Source organism: Somniosus microcephalus, chromosome 1 (assembly GCF_052327205.1).
Source record: "Somniosus microcephalus isolate GS21.2 chromosome 1, FLI_Smic_1.0, whole genome shotgun sequence".
In the NCBI taxonomy this organism is placed as follows: domain Eukaryota; kingdom Metazoa; phylum Chordata; class Chondrichthyes; order Squaliformes; family Somniosidae; genus Somniosus; species Somniosus microcephalus.
The window spans coordinates 155,158,878-155,182,299 of NC_140987.1; positions in this window are offsets into that span (position 1 = coordinate 155,158,878).

Genomic DNA, 23,422 nt, shown 5'->3' on the forward strand with positions numbered 1-23,422 from the left:
AGCGTCTCCCAGATGGCAGGAGGGCGAACAGACTGTGGCTGGGGTGGGTAGGGTCTTTGATGATGGACCGTGACCTCCGTAAACAGCGTTTCTGGTATATGTGCTCTATGGTTGGTAGCCGGGTGCCGGTAATGCGTTGGGCAGTTTTGACTACCCGCTGCAGGGCTTTCCGGTCATAGTAGCTACAGCTGCCATACCATACTGTGATACAGATTGTGCAGCGGTAAAAGTTAGAGAGGATCAGGGGTGACAGGTTACATCCCTTCAGCCTCCTTAGGAAATATAGGCGCTGCTGGGCCTTCTTCACCAGAGAGGAGATATTGAGGGACCAGGAGAGGTCTTCCGTGATGTGGACTCCGAGGAATTTAAAGCTGTCCACCCTTTCCACCACAGCCCCATTGATGTGGATGGGGGTGTGACTTCCGCCTTTAGACTTCCTGAAGTCCACAATGATTTCTTTGGTTTTCTTGATGTTCAGGGCCAGGTTGTTATCGGCGCACCATTTCACGAGATGCTGGACCTCCTCCCTGTAGGCTGACTCATTGTTGTTGGTGATCTGGCCTACTACCGTGGTATCATCCGCAAACTTGATGATGGTGTTGGAACCATGAACAGCCACACAGTCGTGGGTGAAGAGGGAGTAGAGGAGGGGGCTCAGCACACATCCTTGTGGGGCCCCCGTCTTCAGGGTCAGAGGGGGGGAGGTGTGGTTACCTAATTTGACAGACTGGGATCTGTTTGTTAGGAAGTCCAGGGTCCAGTTGCAGAGGGAAGTGTTCAGGCAAAGAGTTTGGAGTTTGGTGGCCAGCTTGTTGGGGATGATAGTGTTGAATGCTGAGCTGTAGTCTATGAAGAGCATTCTGATGTAGGTCTCTTTACCATCTAAGTGATTCAGTGCCGAGTGTAGAGCAGTTGAGATTGCATCCTCCGTTGATCTGTTTGCACGATAGGCAAACTGGTGTTGGTCAAGAGAGGCGGGAACACTGGTTTTGATGTGAGCCAGGACCAGTCTCTCAAAACATTTCATTATGATGGGTGTGAGTGCAACAGGTCGATAGTCATTCAGGCACGTCACAGCCGTTTGTTTTGGCACAGGAATAATGGTAGCAGTCTTGAAGCATGTAGGGACTACTGCCTGGGCCAATGACAGATTGAAGATGGCGGTGAAGACATCAGCCAGCTGATCAGCACATTCCTTGAGTACCCATCCAGGGATGCTATCCGGTCCAGCAGCCTTTCGTGTGTTCACTCCGCGTAGAACACCCCTTACGTCGGAGGTCGACAGAGTGAGCACCTGGTCTTCCGGGGGTGGCAAGGCTTTGGTAGCTGGCTCCCTGTTGTCCCTGTCGAAGCGAGCGTAGAAGTTGTTAAGCTCCTCCGGAAGGGAGGCATCGCTAACCGGGGGGCTGGTGTTTTTGCCCTTGTAGTCAGTGATGGACTGGATGCCTTGCCAGTGTATAAACAGATATATCCCTGAGTGTATAAACATACATTCATATAATTTGTATATACTCTATTCTTAGATTTCTCTCTCTCTTGTTCCGATCCCCTCTCACTCTCCCCTCTCTCTCTTTTGCCCCTCCGATCCCCTCTCTCTCTCCCTTCTGATCCCCTCTCTCTCATTCTCCCTTCTGATCCCCTCTCTCTCACTCTCCCCTCCGATTCCCTCTCTCTCTCTCTCCTGCTCCAATCCCCTCTCTCACTCTCCTCTCTCTCTCTCTCTCTTTCTCTCTGTCCCCCTCCTAACTCCTCTCTCTCTCTCCCCCTCACTCTCTCTTTCACCCCTCCGATCCCAGCTCTCTCTCTCTCTCCCCCTCCGATCCTCTCTCTCTCCTGCTCTGATCCCCTCTCTCGCTCTCCCCTCTCTCTCTCTCTTTCTCTCTCTCCCCCTCCTAACTCATCTCTCTCTCTCCCCCTCACTCTCTCTTTCACCCCTCCGATCCCAGCTCTCTCTCTCCCCCTCTGATCCCCTCTCTCTCCCCCTCCGATCTCCTCTCTCTCGCCCCTCACTCTTTCACCCCTCCGATCCCCTCTCTCTCTCCCGCTCTGATCCCCTCTCTCTCTCTCTGCTCTCTCTCTCTTTCTTGCTCTCCCCCTCCGATCCCCCTCTCTCTCTTTTCTGATCCCCTCTCTCTCACTCTCCCCTCCGATTCCCTCTCTCACTCTCTCCCTCCCACTCTGATCCCGTCTCTCTCCCCCACTGATCCCCTCTTTCTCTCCCACACTGATCCCCTGTAATGATCAATAACATGTCATTCTATAGTGGACACTAGGTGGAGCCGTAGAGCTGTGTAGAGCTGTATATAGCTGTATGTATATAAGACTACACTACCCAGCTGTATGTATATTAAGACTACATTACCCATGAAGCACTAGGCTACCCACAAGGCGGCAGTCAAGATGGATGCCTCTACAGATACTGTACCTAGTCCACATGTGCTCAATAAAGTGTCTAGCAAAAGCTAGCTGTGTTCATAATAAGAATGTCTATTTATTAATGAACATAACATGGTGCCAGGATGGTGAAGATCTGCTGAAAATTGTGAAAAGCGACATGGAGAATTTGAAGCCACCAGAGCGTTTGAAACTCACAGGAAATATCGACTACAATTGGCAGACTTTTAAACAACAATTCGAACTCTACATTGCAGCCATCGGATTCGGTATGAAGCCAGACGCAAGGAAGATAGCGTTGCTGCTTACGGTTGCAGGCCCACAGGCGATAGAGGTATTTAATACATTTGTATTTAATCCAGAGGAGAACGGAGAAAAATTAGAAGATGTGCTAAAAAAATTTGATGCACATTGCTCTCCCAAAAAGAATGAGACTTATGAAAGATACATCTTCCGTTCTCGGACACAGCAGCAAAATGAGACTTTTGATAGCTTCATAACTGATCTGAAACTGAAAGCACAGACATGTAATTTCTCTGAGCTCAAAGCATCCATGATTCGTGACCAGATTGTGTTTGGTATTCATGATAAAAAAGTCAGGGAACGTCTGTTGAGAGAAACCGAACTAAATTTGGAAAATGCTGTGAAAATATGCCAAGCCAGCGAGCTAGCTCGAAAGCACGCGAAGACTTTCAGTGAAATCAATAATGATGCAATTGTAATGAGTGATAATGCTGCTGTCGGTGCTGTGTCCTACAAGGGGAAGAAACGTGGGCAGAACAGAAATGAAAAGCAATCGGAGGATGAAATTTTTAATTGTAAACGCTGTGGTTACAAACACCAGTTAAGAAATTTCCCAGCATTTGAAAAAATGTGCACAAAGTGTAATGGAAAGAATCACTTTGCCAAACAATGCTTTTCAAAAGTAAAAACTAAGAAAGGGCAATGAGTTAATGTAATTGAGGACACTGATTTAAGTGAGACATTTTTTGTAGGAATGGTGTCATGCGACAATATCAAAAAGGATACAGAAAAGCGACATCAAAGTGAGCCAACACTGGAGGCGACGTTAGCTGCAATTTGAGGAGGCGAACAGCTTCCGTACAGGCTTGTGACCACACCCAGGGCTCATCCTTTCGCAGGAGCTGGCGCAGTGGGGCTGTGGTGGCTGAGTACTGGGGCAAAAACTTCAGGTAGTACCCAGTCATGCCAAGGAAGGAGGCAACCTGTGCTGCAGAGCTGGGTTCTGGGATGCTGTGAATGAAATCCACGTTTGACTGGAGTGGGGGTTATACCGTCAGCCGACAACAGAAATCCCGCAAATTCGATCTCTGGAACAGCAAAGACACACTTTTCGCTATTCAGTGTGAGCTTGTGTTTTGCTAGAGCCGTGAAAACTCTGTGAAGGCATTCGGCGTGAGTGGAGGTCGAGGGCCCATGCACGACGATGTCATCCTGGTAGATGGACACCCCAGGAATGCCCGCGAGCAAAGAGGACATCACCTCTTTTAAGCAGCTGGGTGCAGAGCTAAGTCCAAATGGCATCCTGGTTTACCGAAAGACGCCAGCATGTGTCACAAAAGCAGTGAGGTCCCTGCTGCTGGGGTGGAGCGGAACCTGTAGATAGCCCTGTCGAAGGTCCAGTTTTGAGAACAGGATGGAACCATAGAACTGCGCTGTGAGTTCCTCTGACGTGGGCAGTGGATATTTGTCAGGGATTACGGCCTTATTCACTGCCCAAAGATTGACACAGACGCGTAGACCACCTGACTTTTTCGTTGCGACCACCAAGTTGGAGACCCATGGGAAGGCATCAACTGGTTCGATGATGCCAGCTTCCAGTAGCTGCTTTAGAACAGTCTTTCACGCATTCTCACGTTGTTGGTGTGCTCTATTAGTTGATCACGCACCATCTCGTCTTGTAGTGCACCAAGCTTGCATGAGCTAGCTAACCCCCTCAAATTAGCCACGTATTGATGCTCCGGCTCGCCGGGGAGTTGGTGACGCTGTCTAAAAATGAATCGCCACAGGAGGGCACTTTGTGGGGCAGGGAAGTCTGTGCTTAACAGAGCCACAGCCACATCATATGTTTGAATTGAGTCTGCTCCGCATAATGTCCCAAGAACACGCTCCCAAGCAATAGGATAACAGTGCCTTTTTCCGTTCTGTACTCACATTTTCTAGTCCAAGAGCAATGAGGTAGGTTTCAAAGGACTGTAACCAGCGAACCCATGGGATCGGGAGCTCACCGGGTAGTGCAAGGAAGGGAGGAGGTGGTGGAAGAGAAATTTCAGCCATCCTCGTCGCCAAATGTTGCTTTTGCAAAGATAATCCAGAGGCCGTATGCAGAGCTCAGTTCATGTTGCTTTTAATGGCTGATCCAAACACACTCTTCCAGGCAAAAGCAATCGAATACCTATATCCAATGTCAGACACAATACAACAATAACAGCACTATCAAACTCCATGTGCTCAGGCCAAGGCAATCGAGTACCTATCACCAATGTCAGACATCACATCCCCCTCCAATCTCCTCTCTCTCTCTCTCTCTCTCTCCCTCCGATCCCCTCTCTCTCTCTCTCCCGCTCTGACCCCCTCTCTCTCTCCGTTCTCTCTCTCTCTTTCTTTCTCTCCCCCTCCGATCCCCTCTCTCTCTCCCCTTTCCTCTTTCCCCTCCGACCCTCTCTCTCCCCTCCAATCCTCTCTCTCTCTCCCGCTCCGATCCCCTCTCCCCTCCGATCCCCTCTCTCACTCTGTCCCCTGTTCTCTCTCTCTCGACCCTCCGATCCCCCCTATATCTCTCCCACTCCAAACCCCTCTCATTTCCCCTTTCTTTCTCTCCTGCTCCAATCCACTCTCTCTCCCCTCTCTCTCCCCCTCCGATCTCCTCTCTCTCACTCTCTCCCCCCTCTCTCTCACTCTCCCCTCCAATCCCCTCTCTCTCCCTCCGATCCCCCTCTCTCTCTCTCTCCCCCTCCGAACCCCTCTCTCCTTCTCCGACCCCCTCTCCCGTCCGATCCCCTCTCTCTCTCTTTCTCTCCCCCTCTGATCCCCTCTCTCTCTTCCACTCCAATCCCCTCTGTCTCTCTTCCCTCTGTCTCTCTCTCTCTCCCCCTCCAATCCCCTCTCTCTCTGTCCCGCTTCAATCCATCTCTCTCTCTCCCCTCTCTCTTTCTCTCTCTCTCCCTCTGATCCCGTCTCTCTCTCTCCCTCCGATCCCCTGTCATTCTATCTCTCTTTCCCCCTCTGCTCCTCTCTCTCTCCCCCGCTGATCCTCTCTCTCTCTCCCCCTCTGATCCCCTGTCTCTCTCTCTCGCTCCCTTCGATCTCCTCTCAATCTCTCTCCCCCTCTGATCCCCTCTCTCTCTCCCCCGCCGATCCCTCTCTCTCTCTCTCTCTCCCCCTCTGATCTCCTGTCTCTCTCTCTCTCTCCCGCTTCGATCCCCTTTCACCCTATCTGTCCCCCTCTGATCCCCTCTCTCTCTCTCCCCCCTGATCCCCTCTCTCTCTCTCCCCCACCGATCCCTCTCTCTCTCTCCCACTCCGATCCCCTCTCTCTCTCTCCCCTCTGATCATCTCTCTCTTTCTCGCTCCCCCTCTGATCCCCTCTCTCACTTTCTCTCGCTCCCCCTCTGATCTTTTCTCTCTCTCTCTCTTGCTCCGATCCCCTCTTACTCTCCTCTCTCTCTCTCTCTCTCTATCATCCCTCCAATCTTCTCTCTCTCGCTCCCCTCCGATCCCATCTCTCTTTCTCTCTCCCCCTCCTAACTCCTCTCTCTCTCCCCCTCACTCTCTCTTTCACCCCTCCGATCCCCACACTCTCTCTCTCTCTACCCCTCCGATCCCCCCTCTCTCTCTCCCCTCTGATCATCTCTCTTTCTCTCTCCCCCTCTGATCCCCCTCTCTCTCTCTCCCCCTCCGATCCCCTCTCTCTCTCTCTCTTGCTCTGATCCCCTCTAACTCTGCTCTCTCTCTCTCTATCATCCCTCCAATCTCCTCTCGCTCTCTCTTGCTCTGATCCCCCCTCACTCTCCCCTCTCTCTCTCTCTCTTTCGCCCCTCCGATCCCCTCTCTCTCTTTCACTTCTGATCCCGTCTCTCTCACTCTCCCTTCCGATCCCCTCTCTCTCTCTCTCCCTCCCACTCTGATCCCCTCTCTCTCCCGCTCTGATCCCCTCGTTCTCTCTCCCCCTCTCTCTCTCTCTCCCTCCCCCTCTGATCCCCTCTTTCTCTCCCACTCTGATACTCTCTCTCTCTCCTGCTCTGAGCCCCACTCTCTCTCACTCTTTCTCTCTTTCCCCCTCTGATCTCTCTCTCTCTCCCCTTTCTCTCTCTTTCACCCCTCCATCCCCACACTCTCTCCCTCTCCCCCTCTGATCCACTCTCTCTCTCCCCTCCGATCCTCTCTCTTTCTTTTTCTCTCTCCCTCTCCAATCCCCTCTCTCTTACTCCGATCCCCCTCTCTCTTACTCCGATCCCCCTCTCTCTCCCCCTCCAATCTCCTCTCTCTCTCTCTCTCTCTCCCTCCGATCCCGCTCTCTCTCTCCCGCTCTGATCCCCTCTCTCTCTGTTCGCTCTCTCTCTCTCTTTCTTTCTCTCCCCCTCTGATCCCCTCTCTCTCTCTCACTTCTGATCCCCTCTCTCTCACTCTCCCCTCCGACCCTCTCTCTCCCCTCCGATCCTCTCTCTCTCCTGCTCCGATCCCCTCTCCCCTCTGATCCCCTCTCTCTCTCTTTCTCTCCCCCTCTGAGCCCCTCTCTCTCTTCCACTCCAATCCCCTCTCTCTCTTCCCTCTGTCTCTCTCTCTCTCCCCCTCCGATCCCCTCTCTCTCTCTGCCTGCTCTGACCCATCTCTCTCTCTCTCCCCCTCCAATCCCCTCTCTCTCTGTCCCGCTCTGATCCATCTCTCTCTTTCTCTCTCTCTCCCTCTGAGTCCTGGCGGATCACATAACTAGGGCTGTAGAGAGGGCTTTAAACTAACTAGTAGGGGGGAGGTTCCTAGAGAGCAAATAATAAAAATGACAACAGAGAAGGTCATAGACTTAGGTAGCAGTGGGGAAATTAAAAACCAGAGCGTGTCAGGAAGGGGCAGAAGGTATGGAGTAAAAGGTAAAGTAATAAAAAGGGCAAAAGCAGGAACTAAGTGTCACAAAACATCTTTGAAAGTTCTCTATCTGAATGCACGTAGCATTCGTAACAAAATAGACGAGTCAATGGCACAAATAACTACATATGGGTATGATCTTGTGGCCATTACAGAAACATGGCTACAGGGTGACAATGCCTGGGAATTAAACATACCAGGTTGTTAAATGATCAGGAAGGACAGGCAGGAAGGAAGGGGAGGTGGGGTGGCTATGTTAATAAAGGAAGGAATCACTGTAATACAGATAAATGATATTGGGTCAAAAGATCAGGATAATGAAACAGTTTGGGTGGAGATAAGGAATAATAAGGGGAAAAAAACACTAGTGAGCGTAGTCTATAGGCCTCCGAACAGTGGCAACTCTGTTGGACGGAGTATCAATCAGGAAATAGTTGAGGCTTGCAATAAGGGAACATCTATAATTATGGGGGATTTTAACTATCATATTAATTGGACAAATCAAATTGGGCAGGGCTGCCTTGAGGATGAGTTCATTGAATGTATTAGGGATGGGTTTCTTGAGCAGTATGTAACTGAACCGACCAGGGGGCAAGCAACCTTAGACCTGGTCCTGTGTAACGAGACAGGATTAATTAAAAATGTCCTTGTAAAGGATCCCCTTGGAATGAGTGACCATAACATGGTTGAATTCCATATTCAATTAGAGGGTGAGAAGGTTGGATCTCAAACAAGCGTGCTAAGCTTGAATAAAGGAGACTATGAAGGTATGAGAGCGGAATTGAGTAGAGTGGATTGGGAAAATAGATTAAAGGGTAAGACGATACATGATCAGTGGTGTACATTTAAGGAGTTATTTTACAACTTCCAAAAAATATATATTCCACTGAGAAGAAAAGGGTGTAAAAGAAAAGACAGCCATCCGTGGCTAAGTAAAGAAATTAAGGATAGTATTCGACTAAAAACAAGGGCATATAAGGTAGCCAAATCTAGTGGGAGGATAGAGGATTGGGAAAACTTTAAAAGACAGCAAAAAATAACAAAAAGATTGATTAAGAAAGGGAAGATAGAATATGAAAGTAAATTAGCAAAAAATATAAAAACAGATAGTAAGAGTTTTTATAGTTATATAAAAAGAAAACGGGTGGCTAAAGTAAATGTTGGTCCCTTAGAGGATGAGACCAGGAAATTAATGGTGGGAAATATGGAGATGGCAAAAACACTGAATGAATATTTTATATCAGTCTTTACAGTAGAAGACACTAAGAATATCCCAACACTGGACAAACAGGGGGCTAAAGGGGGGGGGAGGAGCTAAACACGATCAAAATCACGAAGGAAGTGGTACTCGGTAAAATAATGGGACTCAAGGCAGATAAATCACCTGGACCTGATGGCTTACATCCTAGGGTCTTGAGGGAAGTGGCGGTAGGGATTGTGGATGCATTGGTAATAATTTTCCAAAACTCCCTGGACTCGACAAAGGTCCTGGCAGACTGGAAAACTGCTAATGTAACACCCTTATTTCAAAAGGGCAGTAGACAGAAGGCTGGAAACTATAGACCAGTTAGCCTAACATCTGTGGTAGGTAAAATTTTGGAGTCCATTATTAAGGAGACAGTAACAGGACATTTGGATAATCATAATTTAATAGGACAAAGTCAGCATGGTCTTATGAAGGGGAAGCCATGTTTGACAAATTTGCTGGAGTTCTTTGAGGAAGTAACATATAGGGTGGATAAAGGGGAACCAGTGGACGTAGTGTATTTAGACTTCCAAAAGGCATTTGACAAGGTGCCACACAAAAGATTATTGCTTAAGATAAAAAATCACGGGATTGGGTGTAATATTCTGGCATGGATAGAGGATTGGCTATCTAACAGAAGGCAGAGAGTTGGGATAAATGGTTCATTCTCAGACTGGCAATCAGTAACTAGTGGTGTTCCGCAGGGGTCAGTGCTGGGTCCCCAACTCTTTACAATCTATGTTAACGATTTGGAGAAGGGGACCGAGTGTAACATATCAAAGTTTGCAGATGATTCTAAGATGGGAGGGAAAGTAGTGAGTGAGGAGGACATAAAAAACCTGCAAGGGGACATAGACAGGCTAAGTAAGTGGGCAGAGATTTGGCAGATGGAATACAATACTGGAAAGTGTGAGCTTATGCACTTTGGCAGGAAAAATCGTAGAGCAAGTTATTATCTTAAAGGCAAGAAACTGGAAAGTACTGAAGTACAAAGGGATCTGGGGGTCCTGGTGCACGAAACTCAAAAGGTTAGTATGCAGGTGCAGCAAGTGATTAAAAAGGCCAATAGAATGTTGGCTTTCATTGCTAGGGGGATAGAATATAAAAATAGGGAGGTATTGCTTCAGTTGTACAAGGTATTGGTGAGACTGCACCTGGAATACTGCGTACAGTTTTGGTGTCCATACTTAAGAAAGGACATACTTGCTCTCGAATCAGTACAAAGAAGGTTCACTCGGTTAATCCCGGGGATGAGGGGATGGACATATGAGGAGAGGTTGAGTAGATTGGGACTCTACTCATTGGAGTTCAGAAGAACGAGAGGCGATCTTATTGAAACATATAAGATTGTGAAGGGGTTGGATCGGGTGGATGCGGGGAAGATGTTCCCGATGATGGGTGAAACTAGAACTAGGGGGTGTATTGATTTGTATGAGGAAGTAACTGGTAAAATAGATGGGGGAGAGCCAGTGGATGTGGTGTACCTTGACTTCCAGAAAGCCTTCGATAAGGTTCCACACAAAAGATTATCATGCAAAATTAAGGCTCATGGGATTGGGGGCAAAGTATTAACGTGGATAGAGAACTGGCTGGCGGATAGAAAACAGAGAGTTGGAATAAACGGCTCGTTTTCGGAGTGGCAGGCAGTGACCAGCGGGGTGCCGCAAGGATCTGTCCTGGGACCCCAGCTGTTCACAATATATATAAATGATCTGGATCAGGGAATTGGATGCAATATTTCCAAATTCGCTGACGACACTAAACTAGGAGGAGGGGTGGGCTCTGATGAGGATGTCAGGAGGCTACAGTGCGATTTGGACAGGTTGGGGGAATGGGCGGATACGTGGCAGATGCACTATAATGTGGATAAATGCGAGGTTATCCACTTTGGGGGTAAAAACAGGAGGGTAGATTATTATCTAAATGGCAATAGATTGGGAGATGGGGAAGTGCAGAGGGACCTGGGTGTTCTTGTGCACCAGTCACTGAAGGAGAGCATGCAGGTGCAACAGGCGATTAAGAAGGCAAATGGTATGTTGGCCTTCATATCAAGGGGGTTCGAGTATAGGAATAGGGATACCTTACTACAGCTGTACAAGGTGCTGGTGAGACCGCATCTGGAGTATTGTGTACAGTTTTGGTCGCCCCATCTGCGGAAGGATGTTCTTGCCATGGAAAGAGTGCAGCGGCGATTCACCAGGCTGATACCTGGAATGGCGGGAATGACCTACGAGGAGAGATTGAATAGTTTGGGCTTGTACTCACTGGAGTTTAGAAGATTGAGAGGGGATCTCATCGAAACATATAAAATTATGGCAGGCCTGGACAGGCTGAATTCAGAGAGAATGTTTCCAATGGCAGGGGAGCACAGAACCAGGGGCCACAGTCTAAAAATAGCGGGCAAATCATTTAAAACAGAGATGAGGAAGAATTTCTTCACTCAAAGAGTGGTGAGCCTGTGGAATTCCCTGCCACAGAGGGCTGTGAAGGCTAATTCAATAAATATTTTCAAGAGAGAATTGGATATATTTCTGAAGGCTAAGGGGATTAAGGGTTACGGAGAAAAGGCGGGGACGGGGTACTGAACTGGTAAGATCAGCTAAGATCTCAGATGAAGATCAGCCATGATCTCATTGAATGGCGGAGCAGGCTCGAAGGGCCGAATGGCCTACTCCTGTTCCTATCTCTATGTTTCTATGTTTCTATGTATGTGGGTTCCATGATGACACATTCATGAAAGAGAATGTATTTTAATCTAAAGTTTGTTCAACTCTGTTAACAGCATTACAGGAGACACCATCTTAGAGATCCATCTAAAACAAAACTAAAACTAAACTGCTTGTCTCTCACATGCCCTCTGCTGGTCAGGCATAAATAATCAATCAGGCAAATATGCTGGTAAGGCATAAATAATCAAACAGGCAAATACCATCACTATTTGCTGATATCATTACATCTCCCTTTCTTAAAACAAAAGTATTTTACTTTTATCTAACTATATGTTTTCTTTGTATTACTCTGCATTTTAACTGTAACACTTAATGAACTTACATTATCATTATCATTATCAAGGTTTTTTAACCTTGTTTTGTGTGTTCACAAGAAATATGTAAATACACTAGAACTTGAAGAAAGAATAAGATAACATTACTTCCTTCTATAACAAGAGTCCTTAAATTTGCTCAATGAGTCTCTCAGGAGGCTTCACGCGTCTTGAGGATTTTCTGATTGATTGTCCTTGAATCTGAGTTGTTGCCTCAGATGATGATTTCTCAGCTGTGTGATCAGTTTGTTCAACAGTATCAGTCTTTTGACCTGCTGTGTGATCAGGTTGTTCAACAGTATCAGTCTTTTGACCTGCTGTGGCTGGTCCCATGAGAAGATCACGACGATTTCTTCTCAGAACAGCACCCTCATCTGTCTGAATGGTGTATGATCTTGGTTGAACTTCACTCAGGACAGTTCCCTTCTGAGCCCATATGTTTGTTTTGTCTTTGAACCTTACTTGGTCACCAGTGTGGAGTTCAGGTAGGTTTTGTGTTCCTCTGTCATAGTAGTACTTTTGCTTTTCTTTCTGTTGTTCTTTGAACTTCCTCACTTTCTCCCCCTCTTTTGTTTTCAGGAGGTTCTCCGGGATGGGTAGGTTTGACCTTAGCAGACGTCCCATTCGAAGTTGGGCTGGTGACATACCACACTCGAGCAGCGTTGTGCGGTATACAAGCATGCTCTGGTAGAAGTCAGTTCCACTGTCTTTTGCCTTGTACATCAGTCTTTTCACTGTCTGAACCGATTTTTCCACTAGTCCATTGGACTGTGGAAAGTGAGGACTTGACGTTGTGTGGACAAAGTCCCACTCTTTGGCAAAGTGTCGGAAACTTGCATTGTAAAACTGGGGTCCGTTGTCTGTGAAGACCTCGCTTGCCACGCCATGTCTGGAGAATATGGCTTTCATACATCTTATCACAGCATCTGCAGTGGTGGTGTACAGTCTACAAACCTCTGAATACAGGGAGTAATAGTCTGTGACTACAAGATAGTCCTTCCCTTGACATACGAATAGGTCAGCGCCAACCTTCTGGTAAGGTCTGTCTGGCACTGGGTGTGGCTTTAGTGGTTCTACCGGATTGCTTGCTCGATCTTTCAGGCATATTGTGCAGTTTGACACCTCATTTGTCACATCTTGGTTGATTCGTGGCCAGTACATCACCTCTCGTGCTCTTTTCTTACACTTTTCGATTTCCAGATGTCCTCCATGGATCCTTTTTAGCATCTCTTTTCTCAGGCTCTTTGGGATAACTATTTTACTTCCTTTGTAGATGATGTCTTCGACCACTGATAGTTCCGCCCTGCAGTTCCAGTACTCTGCCATGTCAGGTGAGCAGTCTTGCTTCATGCTGGGCCATCCTTCCAAGATGCTTTTCCTCAGTCGTCTCAGTGTTTCATCTTTGTTTGTCTCAGTCTTTATGAGCTCCATTTTTGCATCTGCTATGGGCAGTGCGCTTGTGATCATGTCCACATAGGCATTCACTTTTTCATCCATTGTGGTGTTTGCGGGCTCACTTGGGTCAACAGCTCTGGACAACGTGTCTGCTGTATACATCAGCTTACCCGGTGTGTACGCAACATTCAGTGTATAGCGTTGCAGCCTGATCATCATTCTTTGTATTCTAAGCGGACAGCTATTTAGTGGCTTTTGGAACAATGCAATCAAGGGCTTATGGTCAGTCTCTACACTGATTGCTTGTCCTGCCACAAGCTGGTGAAATCTTTCACATGCGTATGTGATGCTGAGCAGCTCCTTTTCTATTTGAGCATATCGCGTCTCCGCGTCTGTCATTGAGCGCGATGCATATGCAATAGGTTGCCAGTAGTCATATTTTTGCAGAAGAACGGCACCGAGCCCACTCTGTGATGCATCTGATGATATCTTGATGGGTCTCGCTGCATCATAAAACCTCAGAACTGGTTCCTCTGTGAGCAGTTTCTTTAGATCGTTCCATGACTTCTCATGCTCATGATTCCATTCCCATTCTATGTTCTTTTCAGTTAGTCGTCCCAGTGGTGCCATCTTTTCTGAGAGGTTGGATATGAATTTACCCATGTAGTTGATCATTCCATTAAACCTCTGCACGTCCTTTTTGCATTGTGGCTTTGGCATATTTTCAATGGCGGACACCTTTCTGGGATCTGGTCTGATGCCCTCACCGCTAAGGATATCTCCCACGAATGTCAGTTCTGTCACCCCGAGCTGGCATTTCTCTCTATTCAGCTTCAGGTTTGTTTTCCTTGTTGCTTCCAGCACTTTTTTCAGTCTCTCGTCATGCTCAGTTCTCGTGGTTCCCCATACTATGATGTCATCCATTGATGTAGCAACTCCCTCCAGGTGCTCATAGATCATATGGATAGTTTTGTGATACACTTCAGGAGCTGAGGCAATGCCAAATGGTAACCTTAGGAATCTGTATCTGCCAAATGGACTGTTGAACGTGCACAGTCTTGAACTTGCCTCGTCCAATTTCATCTGCCAAAATCCTGATGATGCATCTAACTTGCTGAAATACTTTGCATTTGCAAACTGTGACATGATTTCCTCACGTGTAGGAAGCTTGAAGTGCTCTCTCTTTATTGCTCTGTTTAGATCTCTTGGATCCAGGCAAATTCTGAGCTTTCCATTCTTTTTGTCAACAACGACGAGGGAACTCACCCACTCAGTTGGCTCATCTATCTTCTGAATCACGTTCAGGCTTTCCATCCTGTCCAACTCTGCCTTCAGTTGCTTTTGAAGAGCAAATGGAACTTTTCTGCATGGATGTATGACCGTTGGCATACTTTTATCTACTCTGATCGTGTGTTCTCCTGGAAGGCAGCCTAGACCCTGAAATAGGTCGTTGTACTCTTTCATGAGTTCATCATAGACTGTCTCTCCTTCGCTTTGCACAACGAGGACTCTCTTTAGCAGGTTCAGTCTCTCACAGGCTTTTAAACCTTGTATGGCTTGCACATCCTTTGGCACCACGATTAATGCTAGCGTGTGCTCTCTGCCCTTGTGTGTTACTTTGACAATGCATCTTCCTTTCACTGGTATATCAGTACCTGAGTATCCTGTCACTTTCACTTTGATTCCATGTATCTTTGGTCTGGGTCTAATTTTCTTAAAATCAGTCTCTGATATCACATTAACTTGTGCTCCAGTATCCAATTTAAATGGAATGTGTATGTCATTCACTTTTAGTGTCAACATCCAGTCTCTTTTTTCTTCTTTGTTTTCAGACACAACACCTACATAGAACTCCTCTATCTCGCTTTCATCTACTGTATGGACCTTGCTTTGTTGCGCTTGGTTCTTACAGCAACGGGCATAATGGTTGTTTTTGTTGCAACTATTGCATGTTTTACCATATGCTGGACACTTTTTTGGTGTATGCTGTGTACCGCATCGACTACATGACTTTCGATTGCCCCTTTCATTTTTGTTCGCTGGCCACGCCTCTTTTTTCACATTGGCGCTCTTTTTGTTAAACGGTTTGTGTCCGTTCTTTCTCACTGCATCCACGTTGCAGCTACTGTCACTGAACAGCTCCTTTGCCTGCAACTTCACAGTCTCTGTAGCCCTACACAGTGCTATGGCTTTTCCCAGGTCTAGATCTTGCTCTCTTAGCAGTCTTTCCCTTAGACCATTATCTGGAAAACCACACACCAGTCTGTCTTTTATCAGCGAGTCTGTCAGTCCCCCAAATTCACACGTTTTGCTTCTGTTTCTTAGTTCAGTCACATACTGATCAATAGTCTCTCCCATTTTCTGTACACATGTGAAAAATCTGTGCCTCTCAAATGTCACGTTACGTTTAGGTATGCAGTAGGCCTCAAACTGTTCCATTATTTTATCTAGCTTCATTTTGTCTCCATCAGCAGCGAATGTGAAGTTATTATACACTTCCAGCGCTTCATCACCCATGACATGTAAGAACAGTGACGCTTTCATTTTATCACTTTTCTCGTCAGCTCCGATTGCCGCTAAATACAACTCCAAACGTTGTTTGAATCTCCTCCAATTTTTAGCCACATTACCTGTCAACTGAAGCTTCGCCGGTGGGTGTAATCCTACCATTTTTTCACTTTGTTAGCTATTCTCCAATGGTAAGTAACGATGTTCGCTTTTGGCTTGCTAATTTGTGGAGAGCTGATTTAACTTCAGATTTTTCCTCTTCATCTCTGATCCCACTTCTGACACCATGTATTGATTTGTATGTGGATTCAATGACGACACATTCATGAAAGAGAATGTATTTTAACCTAAAGTTTGTTCAACTCTGTTAACAGCATTACAGGAGACACCATCTTAGAGATCCATCTAAAACGAAACTAAAACTAAACTGCTTGTCTCTCACATGCCCTCTGCTGGTCAGGCATAAATAATCAATCAGGCAAATATGCTGGTAAGGCATAAATAATCAAACAGGCAAATACCATCACTATTTGCTGATATCATTACAGGGGGCATAGTCTTAGAATAAGGGGCTGCTCTTTCAAAACTGAGATGAGGAGGAACTACTTCACTCAGGGGGTGGTAGGTCCATGGAATATGCTGCCCCAAAAAGCTGTAGAAGCTACATCATTACATAAATTTAAAACAGAAAGAGACAGTTTCCAAGAAGTAAAGGGAATTAAGGGTTACGGGGAGCGGGCAGGAATTTGGACATGAGTCTAGGTTCGGATCGGTCATGGCGCTGTGGGTAGCGGAGCGGGCCCTGGGGCCATGTAGCCTGATCCTGCTCCTATTTCGTGTGTCTAATTCTGTTAGATTCAGGAGATGGTTCTGTGATAGTGGATTGGCGGTTAGGATCAGATCAGCCATGATCTTATTGAATGGCGGAGCAGGCTCGAGAGGCCGATTGGCCTACTCCTGCTTCTGTTTCTTATGTTCTTATGTTCTTATCCCATCTCTCTCTCTCCCTCTGATCCCCTCTCGCTCTCTTTCTCTCTCCCCCTCAGATCCCCTCTCTCTCTCCCTCTCTGATCCCCTGTCTCTCGCCCTCTCCCTCCGATCCCCTGTCGCTCTCTCTCTTTCCCCCTCTGATCCTCTCTCTCTCTCCCCCGCCGTTTCCCTCTCTCTCTCTCTCCCCCTCTGATCCCCTGTCTCTCTCTCTCTCTCCTTTCGATCCCCTCTCACTCTGTCTCTCCCCCTCTGATCCCCTCTCACTCTCTCCCCCGCCGATCCCTCTCTCTCTCTCTCCCCCTCTGATCTCCTGTCTCTCTCTCTCTCCCGCTTCGATCCCCTCTCACCCTATCTCTCCCCCTCTGATCCCCTCTCTCTCTCTCCCCCTCTTATCCCCTCTCTCTCTCTCCCCCACCGATCCCCCTCTCTCTCTCCCCCTCTGATCCCTCTCTCTCTCCCTTCGATCCCCTCTCACTCTCTCTCTCCCCCTCTGATCCCCTCTCTCTTTCCCCCTCCGATCACCTCTCTCTCTCTCTCCCCCGCCGATCCTTCTCTCTCTACCCCTCTGACCCCCTTTCTCTCTCTCTCTCCCCCACTTTGATCACCTCTCACTCTCTCTCTCCTGCTCTAATCCCCTCTCTCTCGCCCTCCGATCCTCTCTCTCTCTCTCTCCCCCTCCAATCCCCTCTCTCTCTCTCTGTCTCTCTCTCCCCCTCCGATCCCCTCTCTCTCTCTCTCTCTCTCCCCCTCTGATCCCCTCTTTCTCTCTCCCCCACCGTTCCCTCTCTCTCTCCCCATCTGATCCCCTCTCTCTCTCTCCCCCTCCGATCCCCTCTCTCTCTCTCACCCACCGATCCCTCTCAATCTCTCCCCCTCTCATCCCCTCTCTCTCTCCCCCTCCAATCCCCTCTCTCTCTCTCTCTCCCCCTCCGATCCCCTCTCTCTCGCTCTCTCTCCCCCTCTGATCCCCTCTTTCTCTCTCCCCCGCCGATCTCTCTCTCTCTCCCCCTCTGATCCCGTGTGTTGTGTCTGTGTATAATAAGACACAGACTGCAGGAGAATGGTACAACAGGTGTTTACTCAACATGGCTCACATGGGAACTGATCTGTACAAATTACTACTCAGTGCTATATACAGGTGTGGTCACTGCCGGTACTGCAGTATACATGAGCTGTAAAAGATAGTTCCCCCCTTAAAGGTATACACATTACAATTCCTCCCCTTTTAGATTAACAGTACCATAACACTCATTTAACAATTAAATATCAAACTAATTACAATTAACACTTTTAACATGCAACATTAGCTGAAAATAGTCTATTTATATATTCAGTCTTTGTGGAGGCTTCCTGATCCATTCTGGTTAGCGCCTTTCCCGAGTGTCTTGCTCTTGGGCGGAGGCGATTCTGGCCCCCTGTCGTCGGTTGGTTCATCAGCTTCCGATGCTACTGTTTCTGGGGTAGATGCGACCTGTACGTCGGATTCATCACCAGGTAAGTATGGGCGAGGCATGGGGTTGACTTGTTCCTGTGACTCTAGGATCTGGTCAGCATGGCGTCTCACGATGTTCTCCCCAACGTCCACTGTGTACATTAGTGGGCCCTGCCGTGTGCATATCGTTCCTGGCTGCCATTTTTCTGTTCGGTAGTCGCGGGCCAAGTCTGGTTGCCCTATATTGAAGCTGCTTGTTGGCTTCTCATGGATGTGCTGGAATTGCTTACTCTCAACATCTCTTCGCACGTTTGGTCTGAGCAAATCCAGGCGAGATCTTAACCTTCAGTTAAAGAACATCATGGCTGGGGCCTGGTTGGTGACTGCATATGTTGCATTCCGGTAGGCGAACAGGAAATTGTCCACCTTGTGCTGCAGCGGAATGTTGTCATTGTACATAGCCTTTATTGCCTTCATAAAGGTTTGTACGAACCTCTCAGCCAATCCATTTGTGGCTGGATGATACGGGGCGCATATGTAATGCCTTACCCCATTCTTTTTCAAGATCCTCCGGAATTCTTTGGACACAAACTGTGGTCCGTTGTCGGAGCAAATCTGTTTTGGCAAACCATTCCTGGCAAAAATGGTCCGTAGGACTGCAATAGTTTTCTCCGTGGTGGTGGAGGACATTTTGATGACCTCAGGCCATTTCGAGTGCGCATCCACGGCTATTAAAAACATTGAGTCCATGAATGGACGAGCAAAATCAATATGCACCCATTGCCATGGAGATGAGGGCCACTCCCATGGGTGCAGAGGGGCATGTGGTGGTGCATTTTGGACTTTCTGGCATCCTGAGCAGCTCTTGGTCAAGTCCTCGATTTGTTTATCGATTCCCGGCCACCACACATAAGCCCTGGCTAGGCTTTTCATTTTTACCCCTCCCAGATGACCCTCATGAAGCTCATTGAGCACTCTATCCCTTAACTTGGGTGGAATTACCACTCGGGATCCACACATCAAGGTCCCCCTGCACACTGACAGCTGTTCTCTCCTTGTCAAGAATTCTGGCAACAGTGAGTCGCCATGTGCTGGCCATCCCTTCACCGTCAAATCATAGACCCGAGACAGTGTCGGGTCATTTCGGGTTTCCTTTTCAATACAAGCGTTAGTAGCCGGTAGGTATTCAACTATAGTCGAATGGAATATTTCGACAGGATCCACTGCTGGTGCTTCCTCCGCAGTAGGCAGTGGCAGCCGTGATAGCCCATCAGCATTTTAATACTGTTTCGTGCCCTTATATTCAATCTCATAGTGGTGCGCCCCTAGAAAAAGTGACCATCTTTGTAGTCGTTGCGAAGTCATCACCGGAACGCCCTTCTTCGGATTAAAAATGGAGACAAGAGGCTGGTGATCAGTCAGCAAGGTGAATTTCTGCCCGTGCAGATAGTGATTGAACTTTTTCACTCCCCACACTAGGCTGAGGGCCTCCCTGTCAATCTAGGCATAGTAACGCTCGGCTGAGGTTAGTGATCGTGACGCAAAGGCTATTGGCCTCTCTGCGCCGTCTGAGAATTTGTGCGACAGCACCGCTCCAATGCCGTAGGGTGACGCATCACATGCCAACCGAATTGGTAATGCCGGGTTGTAATGGGCCAATACCTCTTTTGATGTGATTAGAGTTTTGCTCTTCTGGAAAGCTCGTCTACATTCGTCACTCCACTTCCATGGCACCCCAGTTTGCAGTAGGGTGTTCAGTGGGTGTAGTATTGTAGACAAATTTGGCAAGAACTTATGGTAGTCGTTTACCAGCCCGAGGAACGACCTCAGTTGTGACACATTTTCTGGTGCTGGAGCCTTGACTACTGCCTCAATCTTCTCTGGGGACTTATGTAACCCCTCTTTATCGATAACGTGGCCACAATACGAGATCTGTTTTCTCAAAAACTCGCATTTGGGGCGGTTAGCTCGGAGCCCATATTCCTGTAATCTAGTGAGCACCTGCTCCAGGTTGGCAAGGTGATCACTGTCATTTTCGCCCGTGACCAGGATGTAGTCCAAATAACACTGGGTCCCTGGGATCCCTTGCAGGACTTGTTCCATTGCCCTCTGCCAAATAGCCGGAGCTGATGCTACCCCGAATACCAGCTGGTTGTATTGGTAGAGACCTTTATGGGTGTTGATTGTGAGGTATTTTTTTGATGCTTCGTTTACCTCCATTTGCAGATACGCCTGGGCCAGATCAATCTTAGTGAAGCGTTTCCCTCCAGATAGCGAGGCGAAAATATCTTCAATCCACGGAAGTGGATATTGTACGGTGTGGAGGACCGGGTTCACTGTTACCTTAAAGTCCCCACAGATGCGAACCTTCCTTGCTTCCCCAGGCGTGCTGCCCAATGACTTTTTCATCACAGGGACGATGGGTGTAGCCCACTCGCTCCAGTCTACCTTGGACAGTACACCTGAACGTTCCAGACTCTCCAGCTCTGCTTTGACGGGTGGGCGGATCGCATAAGGTACTGGTCTGGCCTTAAAAACTTTTGGGCTTGTGTTTTCTTCAATTTTAATCGTCGCTGTCATGACTTTTAGTGTTCCGAGTCCTTGCTGGAACACTTCTTTCGCGTCAGTTAGGATCTTTGACAGTCGCCCAGGTGTGACGTCGTCATCCTTTTTGTCAGCCACAGTCAGTGCCTGCATGGAATGCCAATCCAGTTGTATTTTCTGGATCCATTCACGTCCCAGTAATGGTGGTCCTCCATCTTGCAATACATACAGGTCTAGTTTTGGTGTTTCCTTACCGTTATATATAACGGTCACCCTTATTTTTCCTTTGGGGTAGACTTTTTGCCCCGTGTACGTCTTCAAAATAATTTTTGTGTCTCTCAAGGGTATGTGTGAGAATAGCCGCTTGTAGTCCCATCGGTTTATGACTGTTAGGGCTGATACTGTGTCCAATTCCATCTTTACCTGGACTCCTGCTCTCTTGAGAGTGACCCAAATGGTTCGGTGATCCTCCGTTGTGATCACATTATGTAGTTTCAGACAACTCAGTTCCCTGCTTTCAGAGTCGTTATCACTCTTTTGTTCGTCTGAACTATTCTCCGTCATCTTATGTACCTTCTTGTACTTTTCTTTGGTAGGTTTCTTATTGCTGGTTTTCTTTCCCGACCTGCAGACTCGTGCTATGTGTCCTACTTTTCCACACTGTCTGCACACTTTGTCTTTGAACCAGCAATCATTCTGGTCGTGTGTTGTTCTGCCGCAGCGATAGCACTTCTCTGTTCCATATGACATTTCGTTTGTGCCATATTCTTGCGGTCTCTGTTGTATCTCTGCAGCGCCCCGTGCTGCTGCTTCATATGATACCGCAATGCTGAAAGCCTTTTCCAACGTAAGGTCCTTTTCAGATAAAAGCCGTTTCTGGGTTCCTGCACTTTGAAGCCCACACACAAACTTGTCCCTTAAGGTATCTGCCTGTCCCGCTCCAAACTGGCAGTGTTTCGATAGTTTGCGCAGTGCTGTTAAATAATCAGCATTGCTTTCACCCTTATGCTGGTTCCGTTTGTGAAACTTGAATCTTTCTGCTAACAGCAGTGGTGTGGGGTTTAAATGTTCCTGTAGTATCGTTACTATGTCTTCAAAACTCTTTTCCATTGGCTTTGTTGTGGTTACTAGATTTTGTAATAAACCATACGTCTTTGCACCCATTAAAGTTAACAATACCGACGCTTTCTTGTCATCTGACACCTCATTTGCCTTGCAGTATAACTCTATTCGTTCGACATATGTAGTCCAATCTTCGACTTCATTGTCAAACGCGGTGATAGTGCCACTCTTCGGCGTTTTGGGTATATTTTAAAATGGTGTCTCCCGCGCTTTCCTTCCTCCCCCGCTGCTGCCAACGCCGCTCCCGGCAGTTTTCGTGGCAATGGCGGCACCCTATAGGTTTCGCGCGCTTCTCCTGCGCTGCTGCCAACGCCACTCTTGGTGGTCCTCGTGGTAATGGCGGCACCTCGCGGGTTTCTGCGCGTCTCTCTCTCCCTCTCTTCGACGCTGCTTGGCCCCTGACCACCGGCTGCGCCCTGTGCGCTCTGCCCTCTCTCTCGCTCCCCCTCTCCCCCGTCGACGCTGCTCGGCCCTTTGCTGTGCCGCTCGGTCGGGCTCTAGGCCGCCGCTGTCCGGGAAGGGTCTGCGCACTACCTTTTGCCAGCCCGTTTCGCTAGACCACCTCGACTGGAAAGCCAAGCCTGGCTCTCGACAGCCTCCCCTGCAATTCTCGAGTCTCTGCTGGATGACTGGGTGGTTGCCCGTGGTCGGCGCCCGAGTCTCTGGCCTTGACCTCCAATCCACTGATCCCCAGGAACGAATACCCGGGACGTGATGCAGAGTTGCAGGTAGGTTCGAACTTGCCTTGTCGCCAATGTTGCGTCTGTGTATAATAAGACACGGACTGAAGGAGAACGGTACAACAGGTGTTTACTCAACGTGGCTCACACGGGAACTGATCTGTACAGATTACTACTCAGTGCTATATACAGGTGTGGTCACTGCCGGTACTGCAGTATACATGAGCTGTAAAAGATAGTTACCCCCTTAAAGGTATATACATTACACCCTGTCTCTCTCTCTCTCTCCCTTTGATCCCCTCTCACTCTCTCTCTCCCCCTCTAATCCCCTCTCTCTCTCCCCCTCTGATCCCCTCTCTCTCTCTCCCCCTCCGATCCCCTCTCTCTCTCCCCCTTCGATCCCCTCTCTCTCTCTCTTCCCCTCTGATCCCCTCTCTCTCTCTGAAGGCCACAAAGATGGTCGTGTAGATAATCACAGCGATATTCTAGGGAAAAATCGTGGCGGCTCCTTTATTACAGTCATTGATTTTTGAAAGATAACCCAAAAGCCCTAGTAGCAGGCTCAGGCTCAAGCAGCAATGGCAGCAGCTCCAGACTCGGCAACATGTTTCAGCCCCACTACCGGCTTCTTCATATATCGTACTGCGCATGCGTGACCGGATCGAGTGTGCATGTACGGAGCCAAACAGGGGCACATGCACAGAGGGAATCAAAAAACCGCCGTGCAAATAATCACTCTGGTGAAAAAATGGCCAGCACTGTCTCCTCCAAGGGGATGAGGTGAAGCTAGGAATGTACGGTGTGCCACGTGTTTGGTAGAGATTGTTGGTAGGTTAGTGATTGGAGTGGGGGGCCGTTGTGCATTGAGCAATATGTGAGATTAGTGGTGCAGTTGGTAGGAGATGACTTTTGAAGATGCATTCACTGACCTGGACCACTGGTCTGAGGTCATGAAACTTCTTTGG